The sequence below is a fragment of the Acanthochromis polyacanthus genome, chromosome 9, assembly GCF_021347895.1.
Source record: "Acanthochromis polyacanthus isolate Apoly-LR-REF ecotype Palm Island chromosome 9, KAUST_Apoly_ChrSc, whole genome shotgun sequence".
NCBI classification, from domain to species: Eukaryota; Metazoa; Chordata; class Actinopteri; family Pomacentridae; genus Acanthochromis; species Acanthochromis polyacanthus.
Window position 1 is genome coordinate 18,305,598 of NC_067121.1, and position 21,109 is coordinate 18,326,706.

Sequence of the window (21,109 nt, forward strand, 5' to 3'; positions counted from 1 at the left end):
TTCTAATTCTTGTGGTTTTGTATTTAATCAGTTACAGCCCGTTTTCTGCCTGAGGAAACTAACTGTGCCATCGTTTGGACATCATAGTCAAGGACTCAAGATGTGGCTGCGGACACAACAGTGGAGGTCCTAACCTACCGGAGTGACCTAAACATTGGAAGCCCGGCGAACCCCCTAGAGTACTGGGAAAGACAAAAATGTATATCCTAACTTGTATAAACTTGCTGTTACTTTTCTGTGTACCCCAGCTTCATCTGTGCCCTGTGAAAGGGTATTTTTGAAAGCAGACAAAAATGTCTCCAAAAGAAGAAACCGCATGAGGCCCAGCACTGTGGAGAAATTGTTATTTTTATATGAAAATGAATGAAATGCTGTCCCTTAAGCACAGTCACAAAGCAAGTAACACAATCAAATTCACATTACAACCATCTCCCCAATTTGTTTCTACTTTCCCTTTTGACCCCGATATTGTACCATAAAGACAAACACCATATTAGCGCCATTTATTCATTTATTCAATTCAAAGCTTCACACACCTAAGACCTGGCATCATCACTCGGCCTGCTTTACATTTATTGTCCACTTGGTGGCACAGTAGAGCAAATTAAGCACCATGAAGTGAACCAAATGGATGTAAAGCTTCAGTGCTTCATGAAGCTTCATCTCACAATTGCTACATACAACCAAAGCCAGCTTCTACAAATTCTCCCTTTTCACAGCATAACTGTATATTTCACATACTAAGGTGCTTTAAATGCCAGTATTAGTAAAATATTTTCATTCCCAAGTGAAGGTTGAATTCTTTTCAATTAAAATTTTCTTGAAAATACCATATCCTCAGCAAAAGGAGATAATTAGTGTCAAGTACTGTGGGTGTTTCGACACAGCTTTGCTTAAACTTGAAAAAAAAAAAAAGCCTGTTTGGCCATGAGGGTCACAAAGGGTTGACTCAGTCTTCTTTCTTTCTTTTATTCTTGATTTTGTTTTAAAAGTGGAACAAAAGTTGATAGGTTGATAACCTTCAATATGAAACAAAAAACACACACATTAGTATTTCCAAACATCATGTGTTCTTTTAAATTAAATTTACACATTTTCTTAATTAAATTTAAGTTGACTTTGAACTTAATCTCGAGTGTGAGCCAAATTCATTCAATTAAACATCAATTTCTTTATACAAAATAAACATTTAAGTCCTCCTTTTCAGTCTTACCAGTTGCATCCTCACGGTTCAAATAGCAGCTGTGTCTCCCTTCATGTGATGACCATGATCAACCCGTTAACGTACACCAGCCCGCGGGCGGGCTGTTTTGATATCTGCATAAGTATTTTTCAAAATAGAACGACACTGCAAACGCGATTATACAAATACTATACACACATAGAAAGCTGAGATTCTCATGAATCCGCCGGTATAAACCACTTCCAGATGTGATTACCACAGCGGGTAATATAAACACATTTGTCCAACAAACAACAAATCACGTTAAGGTGTACAGCTGGACTGGGAAAGCTACAGTTGGACGCTCTTTGGACGCTCGTTCCTGGTCAAAAATGAAGATAATCCACAAAAACCAGCCAGAACCCAAGCTTAGCCATCCAGAGAAAACAATCCAGTATAATACTTTGTCCAAAACATGTCTCGAAATAAGTAAAAAAATCCAGAAATCGATCGGCTCCGTGCGCGGCCACGCGGCGCGTGGTGGCGCTGTGCGTTTCATATTCACTGCATTTTTGTAAATAAGTTTATCAAACATGCTTATATTTCCTTCGTTCGGCATTCAAAATGGATACTGAAGGCTTCACTTCCGCTTCAAACCGAACTTCAACCAATCAAGTGACTCTGTTCCGCCTTCCACGGCGAAACAGCCAACCGTGGCCGAGTCTGACAGATTTGGACTACATCACTGACTGACTTACTTCTCAGCAAATCACGTCGGAGGAAACGTTAGATTGACAGGCCTGGTAGCCAATGAGCTTGCTGAATGGCTTAAATATAAATCCCGCCTCTGCTAGCGGGGTTATGTAATTTCCCAGACGTCTGCTCCGGGCTCCACCTGCTGCTTCTCTCTGTTCCTCTCAATCTGTGTGTCTGATCGACACTGAAGCCTATCTGAAGTGATTTTTTGAGTTCTTTATGAGTTTTTGGAGTGAAAATAATGTGAAAACGGGCTGAAAACGAACATATACCATTGTGCAAAGGGTATACAGAGGGTGTCCAAAATTGACAGCGCCGGGGCATAGCAGTACAAATACATGTGTGAAACACTCATTTCTTGTAGTACTGCTCTGAAATTTTGACCTGAACTATGTAAGACCCCAGGCTTTTGCAATATCATGTTTTCAAGCTCTCACTGTGCTGCCACACTGATTTTCAGGTGTTTTATTAGGGAAAAAATGTAGGCGAGAAAAAAATTCATCCTAATTCAGTGTGTGCCAACATGAAATACTCTGTGCCAGTAGCACCTAGAGTAATTCTGACTGCACTGTGTGAAAATTCAGGTTGTCTGCTTTCAAATGAGACCCCAACCATTCATGTACTCCAAACAGTTCAAGAACAGCATTCAATTTACTTTCTGTACATCTTCAGTAGAAATTTCGGGCGGAAATTGCCTGTACTTTAAAGCAATCAAAGGCAGACTGACTGAACTGATCAAACATTTTATAGCATACTGGATGAGACGGTGTCCAGGTAAATTGTGTCCCTGTGGAAGCACTGGTTGCCGTTTTTTGGTTCCACTCCTCTGCTGATGATGTTGCGCCTTCAGGCCTGGAGTGTATCTTACATCCACCAGTTGGTGTTTTTTGGGGATGCTCTGCCTTCGACTTCACAATTAGTATAAAATTTAATACTCACATGTTCATATATTCTGAGCTATTGTAGCACAAAATGGCTGTAAACCATAAGCTGGAATGATAGAAAAAGGTGTCAGAACACAGGATACACTACTTTGAGTGTATGCAGCTGCTTAGTTGTAGAGCAGTCATAGTGTCCATGTTGACTCCTGTCCACTAAGGTGTTGACCTGACTGTAACTGTCCAAACACAGTGATTTTTGGAATTTCAAGTTGGTTGTTGTTTTGTGTTGATTTTATTTTTGTTTGAATTTTGTATAATTGTTCATGTTGGGGACTGTACAGTGGAGTAGTGGTTAGTGCTTTCGCCTTGCAGCAAGAAGATCCCCGGGTCAAATCCTGGCCTGGGCCTGGGATCTTTCTGCATGGAGTTTGCATGTTCTCCCTGAGCATGCGTGGGTTTTCTCCGGGTACTCCGGCTTCCTCCCACAGTCCAAAAATATGCTGAGGTTAATTGATGACTCTAAATTGCCCATAGGTGTGAATGTGAGTGTGATTGTCTGTATATGTAGCCCTGTGACAGACTGGCGACCTGTCCAGGGTGTCTCCTGACTTTGCCCGAGTCAGCTGAGATAGGCTCCAGCACCCCCCACGACCCTAGTGAGGATAAAGCGGTGTATAGAAAATGGATGGATGGATGTTCATGTTGGGAGAGGTGAATGTACACCTTTAAAAGGTCACATGGCCGCGGCTTAGTGCGGGGTCTGTGTGTGTAATCTGTCTACACTAACTTAAAATTCCTCTTAAACCATTCATTAAACCATCAAACATTATTTGCATATCAATGTTACATGTAGAATTTTTTTCAGTGAAAACGATAACACATTCTGCTCAGAACGCTCGGGCTCTGTGATGTCGCTGGTTGCGTCACAATTTTTTTTCCCCAAAGCTTAAAAAATATGGCTCAAAAGGGGGGCAGTGCCGGTCTAGGACTACAGGACTGTGGAAAGATACCGGTATTCTTCTGTGGATTTCACTCGTGGTGTGTATAACTACATACACACAAATTTCATGAGTGGTATAAAAGGTAGTACACTGCTCAAAAAAATTAAAGGAACACTTTGAAAATACATCATATTTCAATACGCTGAAAAAACAAACTGGATATTAGCATTGATATGGACTGGATAATGTGTTAGGAATGAAAAGTGCCACATTGTTTGATGTAAAATGAAAATTATCAACCCCCCAGGAGGGCTAAATTCAAGACACCCCAAAATCAAAGTGAAAAACTGATGTGGCAGGCTGGTCCATCTTGTTGAAATTCCTTGGCAGCAACTCAAAATGGTATTCAGTAGTTTGTATGGCCTCCATGTGCTTGTATGCATGACTGACGATGCCGGGACAAGCTCCTAATGAGACGACGGATGGTGTCCTGGGGTATCTCCTCCCAGAACTGGACCAGGGCATCGCTGAGCTCCTGGACAGTCTGAGGAGCAACCTGATGGTGTCAGATGGAACAAAACATAATGTGCCAAAGGTGTTCTATTGGATTCAGGTCAGGTGAGCATGGGGGCCAACTAATGGTATCAGTTCCTTCATCCTCCAGTACCACATAAGACTGGGCATTGTCGTGCACCAGAAGGAATCCAGGACCACTGCACCAATGTAGGGTCTGACAATGGGTCAAAGATTTCATCCTGATACCCAAAGGCAGTCAGAGTGCCATTGTCCAGCCTGTAGAGGTCTGTGCGTCCCTCCATGGATATGCCTCCCCACACCATCACTGACCCACCACCAAACCGGTCATGCTGAACAATGTTACAGGCAGCATAACGTTCTCCAAGGCTTCTCCAGACCCTTTTATGCCTGTCACATGTGCTCAGGGTGAACCTGCTCTCATCTGTGAAAAGCACAGGGCACCAGTGGTGGACTTGCAAATTCCTGTGTTCTATGGCAAGTGCCAGCCGAGCTCCACGATGCCAGTCAGCGAGCACAGCGGGCACTAGAGGACGCTGGGCCCTCAGACCACTCTCATTACATCTCTTTCTGATTGTTTGATCAGAGACATTCACACCAGTGGTCTGCTGGAGGTCATTTTGTAAAGCTATTGCAGTGCTCATCCTGTTCCTCCTTGCACAAAAGAGCAGATACCTGTCCTGCTGATCGGTTGAGGACCTGTCTTCTGGAATCTCCTCCATGTGCTTGAGAATGTGCTGGGAGACACAGCAAACCTTGTGTTAATGGCACGCATTGATGTGCCATCCTGGAGGAGTTGGACTGTCTGTGGAACCTCTGTAGGGTCCAGGTATCGCCTCATGCTACCAGAAGGGACACTTACCCTAGCCAAATGCAAAACAGTCAGGAAAAAGTTAGGAAGGAAAAAAATGTCAGTGGCCTTCACCTGTAAACTCATTCCTGTTTTGGGGGTTGTCTCATTGTTACCCCTCTAGTGCATCTGTTGTTAATTTTATAAACACCAAAGCAGCTGAATCTGACTAAAAAGCCCCTCAGTTACTTACTTGACCAGATCAGTATCCCACATGTTTCACTGATTTGATGCAATACTTAGATTAAAAAGTGTTCCTTTAATTTTTTGAGCAGTGTATTATCGTATAATATATATCAACTTTTTCAGATTTTTTGCCCAAAATGTCATATGATAAGAAATCTGGGCTGATACCAAACACTGTCATTCCCGGGAACACACATTCATATTACGTTGAAAAACTCCTGGGAGAGGGAGCCTTTGGGGCAGTGGTGAGATGCGTGAACATTAACACAGGCGAGGTGGTGGCTCTCAAAATGTTCCACAAATAACACTATTTATGAAATAAATAACCAAATAACCCTCTCTGGGTTCTTCACAGAAAAAATAAAGTCAGGAAATATATAACACTATTTGTGAAATAAATAATAACCAAATTACCCTCTCTGGGTTCTTCACAGAAAAAAAGTCCATGGAACATTCATTTTCTGTGCACAATCTTAACAGTTAAAAGTTCAGCTTAGTTGTCAGAGCAGAATCTCTGACTTAAATGACTCATATGAGCAGTGTCTCAGAGGTCTTGTGTTCCTTCCTTTTAGTCCCAGGGTTTCCGCTACATAACACTATTTATGCTACATGCACTCTGCAGCGGCAGCCTGCTGCTAAAATTCCAGCGCCGCTCCTTTAAATTTATTTATTTTTTAATCGTCGCAAATACTCCAACGCCGCATGTCTCCACCTTCACAGCAGTCTTGCACTGTGTCGGGTACTCGCGAGTACTACTACAGATAACTGTGGTGCTCTCAGTATCTACTGCGTGTGTGTGTGTGTGTGTGTGTGTGTGTGTGTGTGTGTGTGTGTGTGTGTGTGTGTGTGTGTGTGTGTGTGTGGTGGGGGGTAGCGGGGAGCCTGCTGCCTACAGAAGTCCTAGAGGAAACACTGAACCTTTTGTAGGTTCCAGTAGAATGTCATGTTCTATGCGTGTATTCGTCTCGATCGCATGGCCAGGCTGAAAAAAAAAAAATCATAATGCGTCTCTGGTGTTGTTCAGGGGGCCGGGCCAAAGGGCCATAGTTTGGGGACCCCTGATATAGATAGATTTTATAAAGTTTGTATCTGTTTTATCTGGAACTTGTAAGTTTTGCATATGACAGTCAAACCACATAAGATCCTTAGTAAATTTGTGCAATATGCGTTTAATCGCACAGTACTGCTCAGTGAACATAATTATTTCTGCTGTCTCAACCTTGTAATTAGTTTGTTTTCTTTTTTAAAAAAATCTTTATAGTTGGATCCAGGAAATACCGTCGAAATATCAGCTCAATTCCTTAAAATGTCACGAATCTGAGCTGGTTGGACCCAAGCAGAAAGCCACGCTTCCAAGACCAGAGGAGATGAAGAGTGATTTATTGTTGGGGATGAATAATGGCCAGGATGGGGAAACCAGAGTGCATGAGCGGGGGGTTCCAGGCAGGAGTGGGGGTTCCAGGCAGGAGAGGGGGTTCCAGGCAGGAGAGGGGGTTCCCGGACAGCTGGCTGCGTGGAGGCAGGAGAACAACAAAGTTAGAATAAGGCAGGACCTCAAACAGAAAATGTTAAAGGCGAGAGACCAAACGGAACTGCATGGTTCTGGTTCAATGCTCTGGCAGGGAGTGGAAGGCTGAGCCGGTACTTATTGTAGAGGTGAGTCGTTAGTGAGATGATAGTCAGCTGTCCGGGAGCCGTGGAGGTAGTTGATTGCCTGAGTGGAGTCAGCTGAGAAGCTAGACTCCACTCAGGCACCGAGCTGTGGGAGGAGAGTCAGGGTAGAGAAGCGGATGGGAGACAACTAGACAGACAGACAGGGCAGAGGAACGGAACTGTGACAGTACCCCCCCCCTCAACGGGCGCCTCCCGGCGCCCCATGGACCCAACCAAAGAGGGGCCCACTGGGGCAACCAGGGAGCAGACAGACACAGGGACCAGACAGAGCGGAAGGAACCAAAAGGACAGGAAGGGCAGAAAAAATGAGGGGAACAGACAGGAAGGGAGAACGGGAGAGGGAAAGAACTAAGACTGGGCCGAACTGAACGGAACTGAGGACAGGACTGGGCCAGAGTGAAGGAAAGGACAGGACTGGGCCAGAGTGAAGGAAAGGAAGGGACAGGGCCAGAGTGAAGGAAGGGACAGGACTGGGCCGGGCTGGGCTGGACTGAGCGGAGCTAGGGACAGGACTGGGCCGGGCTGGGCTGGACTGAGCGGAGCTAGGGACAGGACTGGGCCGAGCGGAGCTAGGGACTGGACTGAGCGGAGCTGGACTGGACAGGACTGAACTGAGAGCAGGACTGGACCGGACTGGACAGGACTGAACTGAACTGAGAGCAGGACTGGACCGGACTGGACAGGACTGAGAGCAGGACTGGACCGGACTGGACGGGACTGAGAGCAGGACTGGACCGGACTGAACTGAACTGAGAGCAGGACTGGACCGGACTGAACTGAGAGCAGGACTGGACCGGACTGAACTGAGAGCAGGACTGGACCGGACTGAACTGAGAGCAGGACTGGACAGGACGGGACAGGACTGAACTGAGAGCAGGACTGGACAGGACGGGACAGGACTGAACTGAGAGCAGGACTGGACCGGACGGGACAGGACTGAACTGAGAGCAGGACTGGACGGGACAGGACTGAACTGAGAGCAGGACTGGACGGGACAGGACTGAACTGAGAGCAGGACTGGACGGGACAGGACTGGAGTGGCCAGGCAGCAGCTCTGGGGGTCGGCCCGAAGGCAGAACTGATCGGGGATGAGTGGGCCGGAGGGTCCGTTCTGGTGGGCGGAGGATCCGTTCCGGCGGGCGGACCGTAGGTCGGACTGGCTGGGGATGAGTGGACCGGAGGATCCGCTCCGGAGGACGGACCGTGGGCCAGACTGGCCAGGGATGGGCAGGACGGAGAGTCCGTTCCGGTGGGCGGCCTGGGGACCGGACTGGCCGTGGATGGGCAGGACGGAGAGTCCGTTCCGGTGGGCGGCCTGGGGACCGGACTGGCCGTGGATGGGCAGGACGGAGAGTCCGTTCCGGTGGGCGGCCTGGGGACCGGACTGGCCGTGGATGGGCAGGACGGAGGACCCGTTCCGGTGGGCGGCCTGGGGACCGGACTGGCCGAGGCAGGGCAAGCCGGAGGACCCGTTCTGGGGGACGACCTGAAGGCGGGACCGGTTGAGATTGGACAGGGCGGAGGGCACGCTTCAGAGGGACGCCTGGAGGCGGGGCCGGCCGAAGCCGGACTCGCTGGCGGGGCCGCTCCGGCGGACGGCCCGGGGGCTGGGCAGGTAAGGACCGGACAGACGGGGCCGCTCCGGCGGGCGGCCCGGGGGCCGGACAGGGCAGAGGGGCCGCTCCGGCGGGCGGCCCGGGGGCCGGACAGGGCAGAGGGGCCGCTCCGGCGGGCGGCCGGCCCGGGGGCCGGACAAACAACTGGGTTGGAGGCTGAGACGGGGGCAGAGCCGGGTCCGGTGGGTCCTCTGGGGGCGGAGCCGGGTCCGGTGGGTCCTCCGGGGGCGGAGCCGGGTCCGGTGGGTCCTCCGGGGGCGGAGCAGGATGGGAGGCGCAAGGCCTCTTCATGGACTCGGGGGAGACCCCAGGCCCCTCCAAAGCCGCTGAGGCTCCAGGGAGCGGAGGCGGGGCGTCGACGGCCTCCTCAGGGAGCGGAGGCGGGGCGTCGACGGCCTCCTCAGGGAGCGGAGCGGGGGCGGCGCAGGATCCAGGGGCCCCTCCGGGGGCGGCGCAGGATCCAGGGGCCCCTCCGGGGGCGGCGCAGGATCCAGGGGCCCCTCCGGGGGCGGCGCAGGATCCAGGGGCCCCTCCGGGGGCGGCGCAGGAGGGAAGGCGTAGAGCCTCTGAAGGGACTCAGGGAAGGCCTTATGTCCTTCTAAGGCCGCTGAAGTCCCGGGGACTGGAGGCGGGGCGTCGTCGACCTCCGCGGGGACTGGAGGCGGGGCGTCGTCGACCTCCGCGGGGACTGGAGGCGGGGCGTCGTCGACCTCCGCGGGGACTGGAGGCGGGGCGTCGTCGACCTCCGCGGGGACTGGAGGCGGGGCGTCGTCGACCTCCGCGGGGACTGGAGGCGGGGCCGGGAACTCCTCCGGGGCCGGAGCGGGAGCCGGGGGGTCATGGTGCCTCCTGGCTTTGCGTCTTTGACGGCCAGGCCGCTTGACAGGCGGTTCCTTAGGCGGCAAGGAGACTGAGCCCGGTTGGCTACCAGGGGAGTCAGCAGGCGGGTCAGTCAGCGGAGCACCCAAGAATTCACGAAGGTAAGCCGGTAAATAGTCGACTAATCCGGGTCGCTGGCCTGCGGCCCAAGATTATGTGTGAGTCTAGGGGATCTTCCCTCCACTTCTCCCACAACTCGTACAGCACATTGAAAAAAATGCTATGCTCCTCGCAGGAGGAGAAGATGTCCACGGGTGTGCCTTGGGTTAGGGTCTGGATGACGGCTGGGTCCAGGACTGATGGCACTGGTGGAAGGGAAAATGGTTCGGGCTGGGCTGGAGACGAGCAAACTTGGTTGAGCAGGGCGACGAAGTGGTTTAATTGTGCCTTTGTGGCGGCGGCAACATTTTGTAGGGCTTGGCTGTATTGAATTATCCGGGTCGGGGGCTTCCTGGGATATCTGGCTGGCTAAAACGGTGAGTTGAGAGTTCATCTTCTGATAGTTTGTTGTAAGCAGACGGAAGGTTTGGTGAAATTGCCTGATGTCGAATGGAGTGGGCTGGTTCGGCCTTGGCGGTGAGTTCTCCGGGTCCATGTTTGGCCAGAGCATTCTGTCACGAATCTGAGCTGGTTGGACCCAAGCAGAAAGCCACGCTTCCAAGACCAGAGGAGATGAAGAGTGATTTATTGTTGGGGATGAATAATGGCCAGGATGGGGAAACCAGAGTGCATGAGCGGGGGGTTCCAGGCAGGAGTGGGGGGACCAGGCAGGAGTGGGGGGACCAGGCAGGAGTGGGGGGACCAGGCAGGAGTGGGGGGACCAGGCAGGAGTGGGGGGGACCAGGCAGGAGTGGGGGGACCAGGCAGGAGAGGGGGGACCAGGCAGGAGAGGGGGGACCAGGTAGGAGAGGGGGGACCAGGCAGGAGAGGGGGGACCAGGCAGGAGAGGGGGTTCCAGGCAGGAGAGGGGGACCAGGCAGGAGTGGGGTTCCCGGACAGCTGGCTGCGTGGAGGCAGGAGAACAACAAAGTTAGAATAAGGCAGGACCTCAAACACAAAATGTTAAAGGCTAGAGACCAAACGGAACTGCATGGTTCTGGTTCAATGCTCTGGCAGGGAGTGGAAGGCTGAGCTGGTACTTATTGTAGAGGTGAGTCGTTAGTGAGATGATAGTCAGCTGTCCGGGAGCCGTGGAGGTAGTTGATTGCCTGAGTGGAGTCAGCTGAGAAGCTAGACTCCACTCAGGCACCGAGCTGTGGGAGGAGAGTCAGGGTAGAGAAGCGGATGGGAGACAACTAGACAGACAGACAGGGCAGAGGAACGGAACTGTGACATAAAAAGTCTGGGCTGTCAGACAGCACACTGGGGAAGGTGGGGCACAGATTCACCTACATTCAAACATGATATATTCTCATATATTCAGTTAAAAGAATCTGAACTGTGTTTCCTTTTTAATTTACTTCAGTTGGATTTGGCAGATTCAGAAGGAAAAGGCTGTTTAGATAAACGAGGAACAGAGAATTTCCTTGTAAATTTGTCATTGTTGGAGATGCTGATGTGTGCACAAAAGCATTTGATTTGCTCTGTCTTCTTCCTCTTTCGCAGGGTTTCTTCATAGCTTGGAGGCTGGTGGCATCAGCACAGGGTGGAAATGATATCAGTCTCAATAACCTCAACCAAAAATTAGCTGCACCGAAATTTGTAAGTGTTAAAATTGCTCTCCTGACTATTGTAATATCATGTGAAGTAATACTGAGCAGACTGTGACTCATAAGAAATTAGTGGACATTAAATTTCTCAGAAAGTGAAGAAGTTGCATTTCTTACCGTCTTTTCCTTACTTTCTGTCACGAATCAGAGTTGAACCCAAGCAGCAGGCACAGACAGGTGGGTAATTCAATGAAATAAAGGTATATAAACAGAAAACTCGACTCACAAAAACGGGAAAAAATAACAGAATGGAGAAACTAAACTAAACTGAACCAAGGGCGGACCTGAGGGCCGAGATAAAACTGAACATTAAACTCAACTAAATTACGGGAAGGCGACTCACAAATTGTCCAGTGCTTGGAAGGCGGAAATGGGCAGAACTGATTGAGCCGAAGGAGGGAATGTGGCGGTGGCTACCTACAGATGTCTCATCAGACCAACGGGCTGGAGTTGATGCTGATCATCTCTCAGCAGAGCTGCATCAGCAGAAGTGAAGGCTGTGGTGAGCAGGACGACCTGCAGACACAATAGAACCAGCAGCAAACCTTTGTCCATGGCTGATCGACTGAAGAGTGTGAAAGCTACAGGTCTTTATACACACGTGGACAAAATTGTTGGTACCCCTCAGTTAAAGAAGGAAAAACCCACAATTCTCACTGAAATCACTTGAAACTCACAAAAGTAACAATAAATAAAAATTTATTGAAAATTAAATAATCAAAATCAGCCATCACTTTTGAATTGTTGATTAACATAATTATTTAAAAAACAAACTAATGAAATAGGGCTGGACAAAAATGATGGTACCCATAACTTAATATTTTGTTGCACAACCTTTTGAGGCAATCACTGCAATTAAACGATTTCTGTATTTGTCAATGAGCGTTCTGCAGCTGTCAACAGGTATTTTGGCCCACTCCTCATGAGCAAACAGCTCCAGTTGTCTCAGGTTTGATGGGTGTCTTCTCCAAATGGCATGTTTCAGCTCCTTCCACATATGTTCAATGGGATTCAGATCTGGGCTCATAGAAGGCCACTTTAGAATAGTCCAACGCTTTTCTCTCAGCCATTCTTGGGTGTTTTTGGCTGTGTGTTTTGGATCGTTGTCCTGTTGGAAGACCCATGACCTGCGACTGAGACCAAGCTTTCTGACACTAGGCAGCACATTTCTCTCCAGAATGCCTTGATAGTCTTCAGATTTCATCGTACCTTGCACACTTTCAAGACACCCTGTGCCAGATGCAGCAAAGCAGCCCCAAAACATTACTGAGCTACTGAGCCTTGGTTTTTGAGTCTATGAACATAGAGTTGATGTGCCTTACCAAAAAGCTCCAGTTTGGTCTCATCTGTCCAAAGGACATTCTCCCAGAAGCTTTGTGGCTTGTCAACATGCATTTTTGCAAATTCCAGTCTGGCTTTTTTATGAGTTTTTTTCAGCAGTGGTGTCCTCCTTGGTCGTCTCCCATGAAGTCCACTTTGGCTCAAACAACGACGAATGGTGCGATCTGACACTGATGTACCTTGGCCTTGGAGTTCACCTTTAATTTCTTTGGAGGTTGCTCTGGGCTCTTTGGATACAATTCCAACGATCCGTCTCTTCAATTTGTCATCAATTTTCCTCTTGCGGCCACGTCCAGGGAGGTTGGCTACTGTCCCGTGGGTCTTGAACTTCTGAATAATATGAGCCACTGTTGTCACAGGAACTTCAAGCTGTTTAGAGATGGTCTTATAGCCTTTACCTTTAAGATGTTTGTCTATCATTTTTTTTCGGATGTCCTGGGACAATTCTCTCCTTCGCTTTCTGTTGTCCATGTTCAGTGTGGTACACACCTTTTCACCAAACAGCAGGGTGACTACTTGTCTCCCTTTAAATAGGCAGACTGACTGATTATGAGTTTGGAAACACCTGTGATGTCAATTAAATGACACACCTGAGTTAATCATGTCACTCTGGTCAAATAGTTTTCAATCTTTTATAGAGGTACCATCATTTTGTCCAGGCCTGTTTCATTAGTTTGTTTTTAAAATAATTATGTTAATCAACAATTCAAAAGTAATGGCTGTTTTTGATTATTTAAATTTCAATAAATTTTTATTTATTGTTACTTTTGTGAGTTTCAAGTGATTTCAGTGAGAATTGTGGGTTTTTCCTTCTTTAACTGAGGGGTACCAACAATTTTGTCCACGTGTGTATAATCACTGACAACCAACCGCTTCATGTGAATGAGGAAATCAGAAAAATGAGCCAACACTTTCTTCAAAAAGACGTCAGAGAGAAATTGTATGATTTCTTCACAATACATGTCTTGCTGCTGTGTTCTGTAGAAATGAAAGCTGTTTGGTGACCCCTCTCTCAGGTTACAACAAAAATACAACACAAAAACTCACAGGTGGAAAGCGACAAACATTAACTACATTCAACTAGGACATGGAAGAGAAAATTCACAGGAGAACAGGAGACATCATTGGAAGGAAAAACACAAAAGAGAACACAAGAACTAAATGTGACTTGGACAAAACTGAACTGGCAGATGGGGACTGGGAGGGACAGGAAGGAATCTGTGAGGCGGTGTGTATGGAAGGAGGAATCCAGCAGCATCATGGAGGACTGGAGCAGGCAGGTGAAGCAGACGGCCTGTCAAAGTCCACAGATATTGGTAGAGTGGCAACAGAATCCAATGCATTTTTACAGGAGGTAATTAGAATTCAATTTTTTTTGTAATTACTCTGCCAAGGAACGCAACAGAGTTATGTGACGATCGGCATTGGTTCATCTCTCTGTCTGTTGGCAACATTACTCAGAAACAGAAGGACCAAGGACCATGTGATTAGATTTAGGCAGTGATGTGGCTTCTAGTCTGTATACACGGATTTGTTACAGATTTCCAGATCATTGCGACAGAGCGACACAGCTTCACCGTAACTATGACAAGAGACACTACGTGAGCTGCCTGCTGACGATCACATGATTGCGATCCTAATACAAATTCACTGCTGCGGACCACAAATTTTTAAAGATTTTATCCACAGGAAATCATACGACAGAGTAGCCTTGGTGGAGTACTGCGCTCTCTGAGTGCTTTATTTGTTTATATAATGTGACTGCTGTGACACATCAGTTATGTTTTGGGCTCCAAAAATCTGTCCAACAGGTTTTGTGATAAACTTCAACTGTTCTACATCATTGAAAACAACACTGACGACAGATTGTGCGAGAAGTTTTAAGAACGTTACTTTTTTGCTCACGACATCTGTGAGAATCTTTAAATAGTGAAGCACTCAGGCCAGTGGAAGTAAATGGAAACATACTAGGTTTTATTGGCTGAATGGATCCGTGTATGACGAGGAAATTACAAATGAAGGAGACAATAATGGCTAACTGATAAAACTGATCAAATAAGAAGCTATGAGATTTTATAGTCAAGGATGTTTTTTGTTACTAATACTACAAAATGGTACAACATTTATTTAAGTTTACAAATCACTTGGTCCTTGGTCCTTCTGTTTTTGAGTAATGTTGCCAACAGACAGATAAACAGAAAAACTCTGCTGTGTTCCTTGACAGAGTAATTGCAAATAAAATTGAATTACCTCCTGTAAAAATGCATTGGATTCCGCTGCCTGTTTCTGCTGCCACTCTACCAATATCTGTGGACTTTGACAGGCCGTCTGCTTCACCTGCCTGCTCCAGTCCTCCATGATGCTGCTGGATTCCTCCTTCCATACACACCGCCTCACAGATTCCTTCCTGTCCCTTCCAGTCCCCATCTGCCAGTTCAGTTTTGTCCAAGTCACATTTAGTTCTTGTGTTCTCTTTTGTGTTTTTCCTTCCAATGATGTCTCCTGTTCTCCTGTGAATTTTCTCTTCCATGTCCTAGTTGAATGTAGTCAGTGTTTGTCACTTTCCACCTGTGAGTTTTTCTGTTGTAGTTTTTGTTGTGACCTGAGAGAGGGGTCACCAAACAGCTTTCACTTCTGCAAAACACAGCAGCAAAATATGTATTGTGATGCAATCATGCAATTTCTCTCTGACATCTTGATAAAGTAAAGTGTCAGCTCATTTTTCTGACTTCCTCATTCACATGAATATAGACCTGTTGCTTTCACACTCTTCAGTCGATCAGCCATGGACAAAGGTTTGCTGCTGGTCCTGTTGTGTCTGCAGGTCGTCCTGCTCACCACAGCCTTCACTTCTGCTGATGAAGCCGCTCTGCTGAGAGATGATCAGCATCAACTCCAGCCTGTTGATCCGACGACAAGTGTGCAGGTAACTTTGATCGTGTTGTTTTGTCATGTTGAGTAGAGGAACATTTTTTCTGTGTGTATTAATTATTCACTTATATTGATTATCTTTTAGCAAGTGAAAGAAAGAGAACAGACAGAGAAGAAACCTTCACTGAGGGGACCCTGCGGGATCAGACCAGGAGCATGCACATTGATTGGAAAGGCACCTGAAGTAAGATTAATTTACTTGGAATTTGTTCATTGTTTCAATAGTACAACAAAAACAATCACAGTATAAATTTGGACATGGATGGCATTTGACTGATTATCTCTCTCCTACTTTAAAAAAAAATGATTATTTTATCTTATCTTTCATTAGGCCAACCATTCTTAGACCAACAATCTAGAGTGAAGCTCTGCACTGCCACCAGATATGGAAGCCTGCAATCGGATGAAGATAACTGTAATGCTTACAAAACAATGCAAGTGCTTTTTATAAAAAAATAAAATGTTTCAAAATCAGATATTTTGTTTTTCCCTTTCTTTTTGCATGCCTCACATTCAGCTGTCTGGCACATGCTTTCATGTTTGCTGCATCATCAGTGACAAGACACTTCACTTTGTCTGTGATGCCCCACTCCTCCATCAGCTGTACATGTCCCGCAGCCAGGTTTTCTGCTGTATGGGCCCTTGGAAAATGTTGCACCCCAAGCAGCGTAGTGCAGAGCTGGTCCTCGTGATTAATAAAATGACAGGTGACTTCCAAGTAGGCGTCCATATTAATGGACGTCCACATGTCAGATGTGAGACTGACAGTCAGAGCCTTGTGGACCTGCTCTTTTGCTTTCTCCTTGACCTCCTGATATTTTCTCTCCACCATTGCCTTCAGAGCCTGAGGGTGAAAAGAAGAGCTGTTATGATGACCAACACAAAAATGAACAACTTGGCTTTGTCCACACACCTTTCTGCTGGGGAGAATATAGTTGGGATCCGTTACATGCATTAGCTCCCTGAACCCCACATCCTCCACAATGGAGAATGGCTGGGAGTCTTTAACGATCATGTTTACCACAGCCTTGTCCACCATTGCTTTTCTGGAACCTGTAAAAGTTAATGCTGCTGTATTGTAGGAGCTGAATACAAGATTTTGTGAACATGCAATGAAGATTTACTGTTACTTTGGCTTGTATCGGGCCTGTTGGTAGGCTGGGCATGCTCATGCAGTGCTCTATAATGGCGAAGCATGGAGGAAGTGTTGTTCCTGTATGTCAGCTCCTTGTCACACAGAAAACACCTCACCTTGAATAAAATCATACATATTAGGACTGATAGTTCAATATATGGCAAGTATCCAATATATTATGAGTTTGCTGCTGTTTGGGATCTAAGCGATGTGACAAAGATGGACACTTGGATAAAGAAGAATTCACAGTGGTAAGCTGGGGTGTTAATTACATTTTTAAAGTTTCACTGTCACAAGAGTAATTCTGGGATAGCAATAACGGATTTTATAAGAAAGAGGATAGTATAGATTTAAAAGCAAAGTTAATAAATGATCTGATTTCCAATTTTGTAGGCCATGTATCTTGTGTATCGTGCCATGGAGAAGGAGCCTGTTCCAACTAGCATACCTGCTTCCCTCATCCCTCCTGCTAACAGGAAGATGTCTGCAGTTACGCTTCCAGGTGCTGAGGCTGTGCTAGCTGCTCTACCCGGTCTTACCTCTGGTCCAGCTCTGGTTATAGAGACCCTGTGAAGTACTCCCCCTCTGAGCAACACAACTCCCCTCAGCACTAATACTGTAAACATTTCTTCAAAGCGCTCCTTTAAATCCAGCTCACAGGCATGGGTTGAAGTATGAGGTATGTCACCTCACACTACTTTTCTCTTGAAATATGAATGTAATCCTTGTGATTGCACTAATCAGTCCTTGAGGGATAAGGTGCTGGGTGATGTGGAATAAATAGTTTCTATAATACTGTACATCTCAGTGTAGTACATGTATGAAGAATCACATAAAAAATTATAAATAAACAGATCGATAACTTTATTGTCTGTTCCAGGTAAAAACAGAAATTCATCTTTTGTCACGGCTGTAGTACCGCATTGAAACATTGAAAGCACCCCCACACATCAAAAACACAGTACAATAAATAAAAACAAGTAAAGCACATGAAGTAACTAGAAAAGCACTCAGAGAGTGCAGACCTCCGCCAAGGATAGAGCGGAAAACAGGAAATCCATGCAGTAAAGGATCATGAACTGGAATCAAACCTGCATCTCTGACACATCTATTTATGAATCACCTTCTTAACCAGTTGAACTACCTGGATACCTTGCTCCAACTTGTTGGATGACATACTAACCTATGATGTTTTTGTCATATTTTGGACCACATACTAAAACATGCTAAAAAATTCAAAGTTATCCAGAATCCAGGATCATTTCTGGATTGCCACCAAAATTAAATCAGCTCTTCCTCTTACCATAGTCTACATCCCCTGAAAATTTCATGTGAATCTGCCCAGGCGTTTTTGAGTTATCTCGCTAACACACACACAGACACACAAACGCCAGGTGTCACATAACCTCCTTGGTGGAGGTAACACTAGAAACACAGTACGGTCTATTTTGTGTTATTAAGAGCAGCTATTGCACAGGGTGTGAGAGATTTTTTTTTAGATGTTTTCCCTAGCCAGTGGGGTTCTGTAGCGTTTGCCTGATGGCAGCAGCATGAAGGAGTGGTGGAGGGGATAGGAGGGCTCCTCAGTGATGAGGGTGGCTTTCCTCAGTGTCCATACAGTTCACACAGAGGGGGCTGGGCTGTTTGACTAATTTTGCTGGCCTGATTTATTATTCAGGAGAGTTTTGTTTTATGTTTATTATAATTAAGATAATGTTCAGTGGGATGATACATTGCATAACTGTAGTAAACCTTTCTGCATTACATCTAACAACCAACTCTTCAGTCATATACTTGATCATATTTTACACAAAATTTGATCAGAACAATTGAGGCAATTTTCTGAAAGTATAGCTCATTATTGCTTTATTTTCACAAATATTTCTTATGAAAGCCAATAAATGTTACTATTGAGGTATCACTTAGCATGACTAGCTCCCTTAAGGTTACAATTCATGTTCCTTATTGACAGTGGGTCTAAGACTTATAGGGTTATATGCCTCCCACCTTGGATAGTTTCACACAGCTGCTCTACTGATTGGGAATTTTTATTAACTTTTTAATGCATGCTTCATATATTTCAGTAAGTTCAAAGTCATAGTCTTGCATAAGGATGCCATTTTTGAATGCTCCTAGTTATTTTAGAATAGAATAAAAACCACAAAGAAACTTAAGACCTAAAAAAAAAGCTTTTAAAAAACATTAAATCCTCTGGGGAAAATCTCTCCATGTATGTTTCCTTGCCACTCTCTACCTACATCTCACACTGGCAGAGTCTTGACGTTTAAAGACGCCAGCATTTCACGCATTTACTCTTTTCTGTTGCCAATGGTTAAACTTGTTTTGCGACATTGTTCTGAGCACTGTTAATCAGTGAAGAAGGCTGTTGTTTGACACATTTCTGTTCAGTTTTGATAATGAAAGACACAAAGGTTTAAATGTTAGGAACCTACTGACATGCTGCTTGACAAAGCTGCTGCATATGTGAAAAGTAGTAGATAAAAAAGGCAGTGGATGAGCTATGGCAGAGCAGGTCTAATCAATAATTGGGAAAAGTTTTCAATACTGGGATCCATTGCAAATAATCCCAGCTGATCACAGCTTCTGTTCTTCACTGACGTTTACTGCCACAGACAATTCAAGTCAAAGAAGACAAACAAGTTCACATAGCTTAATGGAACTCTCATGTTTTACAGTATACTCTTTTCCACTTAACAAATGAAATTATTTCTTTGATGCCCAATTTGAAATGGTTTGTTTAAACACAGGACCACTTCATTATTAATGCTGATTTCTGGTATATTTAATGATGTGTCTGCTTCATTCCCTGCTGTCTCTCTTGATCATATCAATGAAAATACGCCTGCAGGTTTAAAGAGAAATGTAACATGTAAATTTTTATGTTTCAAATTACACCAACTTCATATCAATGTTGGTTATAGGGAATGTTGTACTGAGCTACAAAATCAACCTATTTTGCACAATGTTACTTTTCGTAATATAGAAGATTTTGCAAGATTCAGTCAGAAGACAGTGAGTCCTTTTTGTTTTGGTCACCATCCAGAGCTGTGAGGTGTTTAAAAATGAAAGAAAGAAAAAGACAATATCTGATTTGAAATCTTTTATTTCTTATTAAAAGCACTTGCATTGCTTTGTAAGCATTACAATCATCTTCATTCATTTGCTATCTTCTACGTCTGATGGCACTTCCTGCAGAGCTTGACTCTAGACGGCTGAGTCTGGCTTGAGCTGGTCAAAAGATGTTCTGAAATGAAAGATAAAAAGTAGGAGAGAGATAATCAGTCAAATGCCATCCATGTCAAAATTTACACTGTGATTTTTTTTTGTTGTTGTTGTACTGTCTAAACAACAAACAAACTCCAAGTAAATTAAGCATACCGTCCTGTCAAAGTGCATCTTCCTCGTCTCGTCGAGCAGGGTGGAGGTTTCTTCTCCGTTTGTCCTCTTTGTTTCACTTGCTAAAAGATAATCAATATAAGTGAAGACTTAATACACAGAAAAAATGTTCCTCTACTCAACATGGCAAAACAATGCAATCAAAGTTACCCGCCGACGTCTCATCAGATCAACAGCCTGGAGTTGATGCTGACCATCTCTCAGCAGAGCGGCTTCATCAGCAGAAGTGAAGGCTGTGGTGAGCAGGACGACCTGCAGACACAACAGGACCAGCAGCAAACCTTTGTCCATGGCTGATCGACTGAAGAGTGTGAGAGCTACAGGTCTTTATATAATCACTGACAACCAACCGCTTCACGTGAACAAAGAGGAAGTAAGAAAAGTGAGCCAACACTTTCTTCATAAAGACTTCAGAGAGAAATTGCATGAATTCATCACAATACATGTCTTGCTGCTGTGTTCTGTAGAAATGAAAACTGTTTGCTGACCCCTCTCTCAGGTCACAACAAAAAATACAACACAAAAACTCACAGGTGGAAAGCGACAAACATTAACTACATTCAACTAGGACATGGAAGAGAAAATTCACAGGAGAACAGGAGACATCATTGGAAGGAAAAACACAAAAGAGAACACAAGAACTAAATGTGACTTGGACAAAACTGAACTGGCAGATGGGGACTGGGAGGGACAGGAAGGAATCTGTGAGGCGGTGTGTATGGAAGGAGGAATCCAGCAGCATCATGGAGGACTGGAGCAGGCAGGTGAAGCAGACGGCCTGTCAAAGTCCACAGATATTGGTAGAGTGGCAACAGAATCCAATGCATTTTTACAGGAGGTAATTAGAATTCAATTTTTTTAAATGCTGGATTCCTCCTTCCATACACCCCGCCTCACAGATTCCTTCCTGTCCCTCCCAGTCCCCATCTGCCAGTTCAGTTTTGTCCAAGTCACATTTAGTTCTTTTGTTCTCTTTTGTGTTTTTCCTTCCAATGATGTCTCCTGTTCTCCTGTGAATTTTCTCCTCCATGTCCTAGTTGAATGTAGTTAATGTTTGTCACTTTCCACCTGTGAGTTTTTGTGTTGTATTTTTTGTT

At 45.7% G+C, this 21,109-nt stretch overlaps 3 long non-coding RNA genes across 3 annotated transcripts in view; 1 reads left to right on the forward strand and 2 right to left on the reverse strand.

Moving 5' to 3' along the window:
* LOC127535399 (uncharacterized) overlaps nucleotides 1-21,109 on the reverse strand; it is a 261,104-nt gene that overhangs the window by 203,442 nt on the left and 36,553 nt on the right. The window lies entirely within an intron of this gene.
* Nucleotides 15,282-15,934, forward strand: LOC110946456 (uncharacterized). Its single transcript, XR_002595270.2, has 3 exons — nucleotides 15,282-15,455; nucleotides 15,546-15,644; nucleotides 15,792-15,934. It is a non-coding gene; the product is annotated as an uncharacterized LOC110946456 (long non-coding RNA).
* Nucleotides 19,702-20,332, reverse strand: LOC127535396 (uncharacterized). Its single transcript, XR_007944243.1, has 3 exons — nucleotides 20,163-20,332; nucleotides 19,995-20,074; nucleotides 19,702-19,860 (listed from the first exon to the last, which is right to left on the reverse strand). It is a non-coding gene; the product is annotated as an uncharacterized LOC127535396 (long non-coding RNA).